This window comes from Ascaphus truei, chromosome 1, assembly GCF_040206685.1.
Source record: "Ascaphus truei isolate aAscTru1 chromosome 1, aAscTru1.hap1, whole genome shotgun sequence".
In the NCBI taxonomy this organism is placed as follows: Eukaryota; Metazoa; Chordata; class Amphibia; order Anura; family Ascaphidae; genus Ascaphus; species Ascaphus truei.
In genome coordinates this window covers 265317387-265324886 of record NC_134483.1, presented here as the reverse complement: position 1 = coordinate 265324886, position 7500 = coordinate 265317387, and the positions used below count along the sequence as shown (strand labels likewise).

The 7500-nt window shown below is 60.2% G+C and overlaps 1 protein-coding gene across 5 annotated transcripts in view; it reads right to left on the bottom strand.

Annotated features, from left to right (window-relative positions):
- POLR2B (RNA polymerase II subunit B) overlaps window positions 1–7500 on the bottom strand; it is a 299158-nt gene that overhangs the window by 126949 nt on the left and 164709 nt on the right. The gene's annotated exons all lie outside the window — the stretch shown is intronic.

The following is a 7500-nucleotide window of genomic DNA, read 5'->3' as shown; positions in this document are numbered from 1 at the left end:
ACAAAACAATCTAAGTGCAGATGGTTTGAAAAGGGACAACAAATGTCAGCTGTTTTCTTGGCTCTTATGCGCAGCCTACTCACAAGATCTAATTAGTTTAAAAGCAACTCAAACTGTGGCAAATAATTCCTCTTGAATCAGGAAAGGATGTGCGTCAACCAAGGAAATCCGGAGTAATGAACCTCAATAATGAAGAAAAATTTTTTTTATCCATAGCACAGATGAATATGATATACCGTATTTCCTCGATTGTAAGAAGCACTTTTTCCCCCTTTTTCACATGGCTGAAACAGCACTGCATCTTTCAATCAATGTACTGGAAAAATAAAAAGGAAAAAAAAAAAAAAAAAACAGCCAGGGGGCGCTGCTGGAGATGCCGGCCGGGTTTTCTTGTGCGGGCAAAAATGTCTGCAATCACGGCCCCCCTCCTCCCCCTCATGCAGAGATATGCTGGAGATGCGGGCCGGGTCTTCTGTGTTCAATAAACAGCATAGCTGCGATCATGCCCCCCCCCTCCCCTCCGTGCAGATAGACAATCCCCCCCCACCCCCTCCATGAGGTGCAGAGAGTTCAGTGGAGGTGCCAGGGACAGGGGTCTGTTTTCAAAGTAGCCCCCCTCCCCCTGTCAAATCTCTGTGTGAGCTGCACGTGCAGAAGGGTGTGTGTGTGTGTCTGTATATGTGTGTGTCTCCTTCCATTCTCTCCCCCCCTTCCCTCCCTCTCCTTCTCCCTATCCCTCCTACCCCCCACCACCTCTCCCCTCCCTTTCTCCTCCCATCCCTATCCTTCCCACCCACCCCTCCCTCTCCCCCCCTCATATCCCTCTCCCCCCCCCTCATATCCCTCTCCCCCTCCCCTCCCCTTCCCCTCATATCCCTCTCCCCCTCCCCTCATATCCCTCTCCTCCCCCTCCCCTCATATCCCTCTCCGCCCGCTCCCCTCATATCCCTCTCCTCCCCCCTCATCCCTCCCCTCATATCCCTTGCCCCCTCCTCATATCCCTCTCCCCTTCCCCTCATATCCCTCTCCCCTTCCCCTCATATCCCTCTCCCCTTCTCCTCATATCCCTCTCCCCTTCCCCTCATATCCCTCTCCCCTTCCCCTCATATCCCTCTCCCCCTCCCCTCATATCCCTCTCCCCCTCCCCTCATATCCCTCTCCTCCCCCCCTCATATCCCTCTCCTCCCCCCCTCATATCCCTCTTCCCCCACCATATATCCCCCCCATCCCTCTCTCCCCCCCTCATATCCCTCTCCCTCATATCCCCCTCCCCTCATATCCCTCTCCCCTTCCCCTATCCCTCTCCCCCCCATATCCCTCTCCTCCCCCCCCCTCATGTCCCTCTTCCCCCACCATATATCCTCCCCATCCCTCTCTCCCCCCCTCATATCCCTCTCCCCTCATATCCCTCCCCTCATATCCCTCTCCCCTTCTCCTCATATCCCTCTCCCCTTCCCCTCATATCCCTCTCCTCCCCCTCCCCTCATATCCCTCTCCTCCCCCCTCATCCCTCCCCTCATATCCCTCTCCCCCTCCCCTTCCCCTCATATCCCTCTCCCCTCATATCCCTCTCCCCCTCCCCTCATATCCCACCCCTTCCCCTCCCCCTCATCCCTCCCCTCATATCCCTCTCCCCTCATATCCCACCCCTTCCCCTCCCCCTCATCCCTCCCCTCATATCCCTCTCCCCCTCCCCTCATATCCCACCCCTTCCCCTCCCCCTCATCCCTCCCCTCATATCCCTCTCCCCTTATATCCCTCCCCTTCCCCCCATATCCCTCTCCCCTTCCCCTCATATCCCTCCCCTCATATCCCTCTCCTCCCCCCCTCATATCCCTCCTCCCCCCCATCCCTCTCCCCTCCCCTCATCCATATCCCTCCCCCTCCCCTCATATCCCTCTTCTCCCCTTCCTCCCATACCCTCCCCTCATATCCCTCTCCCCCTCCGCTTCCCCTCATATCCCTCTCCCCCTCCCCTTCCCCTCATATCCCTCTCCCCCTCCCCTCAAATCCCTCTCCCCTCCCCTCATATCCCTCTCCCCCTCATATCCCTCCCCCCCTCATATCCCTCCCCCCTCCCCCTCATATCCCTCTCCTCCTCCCCCTCATATCCCTCTCCTCCTCCCCCTCATATCCCTCTCCTCCCCCCCCTCATATCCCTCTCCCCCTCCCCTCATACCTCCCCCCTCCCCTCATATACCTCTCACCCTCCCCTCATATCTCTCCCCTTGCCCTCATATCCCTCCCCTCATGTCCCTCTCCCCCTCCCCTCATATCCCTCTCCCCTTCCCCTCATATCCCTCTCCTCCCCCCCTTCATATCCCTCTCCTCCCCCCCTTCATATCCCTCCTCCCCCCCTCATATCCCTCTCCTCCCCCCCTCATATCCCTCTCCTCCCCCCCGTCATCCCCCCCATCCCTTCCCCTCATATCCCTCTGCCTCTCCCCCTATATCCCTCTCCCCTTCCCCTCACATCCCTCTCCCAATCCCCTTCCCCGTATATCCCTCTCCCTCTCCCCTTGCCCTCATATCCCTCCCCTCATGTCCCTCCCCCCCTCCCCTCATATCCCTCTCCCCTTGCCCTCATATCCCTCTCCTCCCCCCCTTCATATCCCTCTCCTCCCCCCTTCATATCCCTCCTCCCCCCCTTCATATCCCTCCACCCCCCCTCATATCCCTCTCCTCCCCCCCTCATATCCCTCTCCTCCCCCCCGTCATCCCCCCCATCCCTTCCCCTCATATCCCTCTCCCTCGCCCCCTATATCCCTCTCCCCTTCCCCTCACATCCCTCTCCCTCTCCCCCTATATCCCTCTCCCCTTCCCCTCACATCCCTCTCCCAATCCCCTTCCCCGTATATCCCTCTCACTCTCCCCTTCATATCCCTCTCCCACTCCCCTTCCCCTCATATCCTTCTCCCCCTCCCCTCATATCCCTCTCCCCCTCCTCTCATATCCCTCTCCCCCTCCCCTCATATCCCTCTCCCCCTCCCCTCATATCCTTCTCCCCCCCTCCCCTTCCCCTCATATCCCTCTCCTCCCCCTCCCCTCATATCCCTCTCCCCTTATATCCTTCTCCCCCTCCCCTTCCCCTCATATCCCTCTCCCCCTCCCCTTATATCCTTCTCCCCCTCCCCTTCCCCTCATATCCCTCTCCCCCTCCCCTCATATCCCTCTCCCCTCCCCTCATATCCCTCTCCCCCTCCCCTCATCCATATCCCTCTCCCTCATCCATATCCCTCTCCCCTCATCCATATCCCTCTCCCCCTCCCCTCATCCATATCCCTCTCCCCTCATCCATATCCCTCTCCCCCTCCCCTCATCCATATCCCTCTCCCCTCCCCTCATCCATATCCCTCTCCCCCTCCCCTCATCCATATCCCTCTCCCCCTCCCCTCATCCATATCCCTCTCCCCCTCCCCTCATCCATATCCCTCTCCCCTCCCCTCATATCCCTCTCCCCCTCCCCTCATATCCCCCTCCCCTCATATCCCCCTCCCCTCATATCCCTCTCCCCCTCCCCTCATATCCCTCTCCCCCACCATATATCCCCCCCATCCCTCTCTCCCCCCTCATATCCCTCATATCCCCCTCCCCGCATATCCCTCTCCCCTTCCCCTATCCCTCTCCCCCCATATCCCTCTCCTCCCCCCCCCCTCATGTCCCTCTTCCCCACCATATATCCTCCCCATCCCTCTCTCCCCCCCTCATATCCTCTCCCCTCATATCCCTCTCCCCTTCCCTCATATCCCTCTCCCTTCCCCTCATATCCCTCTCCCCTTCCCCTCATATCCCTCTCCCCCTCCCCTCATATCCCTCTCCTCCCCTCCCCTCACATCCCTCTCCTCCCCCCTCATCCCTCCCCTCATATCCCTCTCCCCTCCCCTTCCCCTCATATCCCTCTCCCCCCTCCCCTCATATCCCACCCCTTCCCCTCCCCTCATCCCTCCCCTCATATCCCTCTCCCCCTCCCCTCCCCCTCATCCCTCCCCTCATATCCTCCCCCTCCCCTCATATCCCACCCCTTCCCCTCCCCCTCATCCCTCCCTCATATCCCTCTCCCCTTATATCCTTCCCCTTCCCCCCATATCCTCTCCCCTTCCCCTCATATCCCTCTCCCTCCCCTCATATCCCTCTCCTCCCCCCCTCATATCCCTCCTCCCCCCTCATATCCCTCCTCCCCCCCATCCCTCTCCCCTCCCCTCATCCATATCCCTCCCCCTCCCCTCATATCCCTCTTCTCCCCCTCCTCCCATACCCTCCCCTCATATCCCTCTCCCCCTCCGCTTCCCCTCATATCCCTCTCCCCCTCCCCCCTTCAAATCCCTCTCCCCTCCCCCTCATATCCCTCTCCCCTCCCCCTCATATCCCTCTCCCCTCCCCCTCATATCCCTCTCCCCTCCCCTCATATCCCTCTCCCCTCCCCCTCATATCCCTCTCCCCTCCCCCTCATATCCCTCTCCTGCTCCCCTCATATCCCTCTCCTTCTCCCCCTCATATCCCTCTCCTCCTCCCCCTCATATCCCTCTCCCCCTCCCCTCATATACCTCCCCCCTCCCCTCATATACCTCTCCCCTTGCCCTCATATCCCTCTCCCCTTGCCCTCATATCCCTCTCCTCCCCCCCTTCATATCCCTCTCCTCCCCCCCTTCATATCCCTCCTCCCCCCCTTCATATCCCTCCTCCCCCCTCATCTCCCCCCTCATATCCCTCTCCTCCCCTCCCTCATATCCCTCTCCCCCTCCCTTATATCCTTCTCCCCCTCCCCTCATATCCCTCTCCCCCTCCCCTTATATCCTTCTCCCCCTCCCCTTCCCCTCATATCCCTCTCCTCCCCCTCCCCTCATATCCCTCTCCCCCTCCCCTCATATCCCTCTCCCCCTCCCCTCATATCCCTCTCCCCCTCCCTCATATCCCTCTCCCCCTCCCCTCATATCCCTCTCCCCCTCCCCTCATCCATATCCCTCTCCCCTCATCCATATCCCTCCCCTCATCCATATCCCTCTCCCCTCATCCATATCCCTAACCCCCTCCCCTCATCCATATCCCTCTCCCCTCCCCTCATCCATATCCTCTCCCCCTCCCCTCATCCATATCCCTCTCCCCCTCCCCTCATCCATATCCCTCTCCCCCTCCCCTCATATCCCTCTCCCCCTCCCCTCATATCCCCCTCCCCTCATATCCCTCTCCCCCACCATATATCCCCCCCATCCCTCTCTCCCCCCCTCATATCCCTCATATCCCCCTCCCCGCATATCCCTCTCCCCTTCCCCTATCCCTCTCCCCCCATATCCCTCTCCTCCCCCCCCTCATGTCCCTCTTCCCCCACCATATATCCTCCCCATCCCTCTCTCCCCCCCTCATATCCCTCTCCCCTCATATCCCTCCCCTCATATCCCTCTCCCTTCCCCTCATATCCCTCTCCCCTTCCCTCATATCCCTCTCCCCTTCCCCTCATATCCCTCTCCCCTTCCCTCATATCCCTCTCCCCTCCCCTCATATCCCTCTCCTCCCCCTCCCCCTCACATCCCTCTCCTCCCCCCTCATCCCTCCCCTCATATCCCTCTCCCCCTCCCCTCATATCCCTCTCCCCCTCCCCTCATATCCCACCCCTTCCCCTCCCCCTCATCCCTCCCCTCATATCCCTCTCCCCCTCCCCTCATATCCCACCCCTTCCCCTCCCCCTCATCCCTCCCCTCATATCCCTCTCCCCCTCCCCTCATATCCCACCCCTTCCCTCCCCCTCATCCCTCCCCTCATATCCCTCTCCCCTTATATCCTTCTCCTTCCCCCCATATCCCTCTCCCTTCCCCTCATATCCCTCTCCCCCTCCCCTCATATCCCTCTCCTCCCCCCCTCATATCCCTCCTCCCCCCCCATCCCTCTCCCCTCCCCTCATCCATATCCCTCCCCCTCCCCTCATATCCCTCTTCTCCCCTCCTCCATACCCTCCCCTCATATCCCTCTCCCCCTCCGCTTCCCCTCATATCCCTCTCCCCCTCCCCCTTCAAATCCCTCTCCCCTCCCCCTCATATCCCTCTCCCCTCCCCCTCATATCCCTCTCCCCTCCCCTCATATCCCTCTCCCCTCCCCCTCATATCCCTCTCCCCTCCCCCTCATATCCCTCTCCTCCTCCCCCTCATATCCCTCTCCTCCTCCCCCTCATATCCCTCTCCTCCTCCCCTCATATCCCTCTCCCCCTCCCCTCATATACCTCCCCCCTCCCCTCATATACCTCTCACCCTCCCCTCATATCTCTCCCTTGCCCTCATATCCCTCCCCTCATATCCCTCTCCCCTTCCCCTCATATCCCTCTCCTCCCCCCCTTCATATCCCTCTCCTCCCCCCCTTCATATCCCTCCTCCCCCCTTCATATCCCTCCTCCCCCCTCATATCCCTCTCCTCCCCCCCTCATATCCCTCTCCTCCCCCCGTCATCCCCCCATCCCTTCCCCTCATATCCCTCTCCCTCTCCCCCTATATCCCTCTCCCCTTCCCCTCACATCCCTCTCCCAATCCCCTTCCCCGTATATCCCTCTCCCTCTCCCCTTCATATCCCTCTCCCACTCCCCTTCCCCTCATATCCTTCTCCCCCTCCCCTCATATCCCTCTCCCCCTCCCCTCATATCCCTCTCCCCCTCCCCTCATATCCTTCTCCCCCTCCCCTCATATCCCTCTCCTCCCCCTCCCCTCATATCCTTCTCCCCCTCCCCTTCCCTCATATCCCTCTCCTCCCCCTCCCTCATATCCCTCTCCCCCTCCCCTTATATCCTTCTCCCCCTCCCCTTCCCCTCATATCCCTCTCCTCCCCCTCCCCTCATATCCCTCTCCCCCTCCCCTCATCCATATCCCTCTCCCCCTCCCCTCATCCATATCCCTCTCCCCTCCCCTCATCCATATCCCTCTCCCCCTCCCCTCATCCATATCCCTCTCCCCCTCCCCTCATATCCCTCTCCCTCTCCCTCATCCATATCCTCTCCCCCTCCCCTCATCCATATCCCTCTCCCCCTCCCCTCCATATCCCTCTCCCCCTCCCCTCATCCATATCCTCTCCCTCCCTCATCCATATCCCTCCCCTCATCCATATCCCTCTCCCCCTCCCCTCATCCATATCCCTCTCCCCTCCCTCATCCATATCCCTCTCCCCCTCCCCTCATATCCCTCTCCCCCTCCCCTCATATCCCTCCTCCCCCTCCCCTCATATCCCTCTCCCCCTCCCCTCATATCCCTCTCCCCTCCCCTCATATCCCTCTCCCTCATATCCCTCTCCTCATATCCCCCTCATATCCCTCTCCCCTCCCCTCATATCACTCTCCCCCTCCCCTCATATCCCTCTCCCCCTCCCCTCATATCCTCCCCTCATATCCCTCTCCCCTCCCTCATATCCCTCTCCCTTCCTCATATCCCTCTCCCCTTCCCCTCATTTCTCTCCCCTCATATCCCTCCCCTCATATCCCTCTCCTCCCCCCCTCATATCCCTCTCCTCCCCCCCTCATATCCCTCT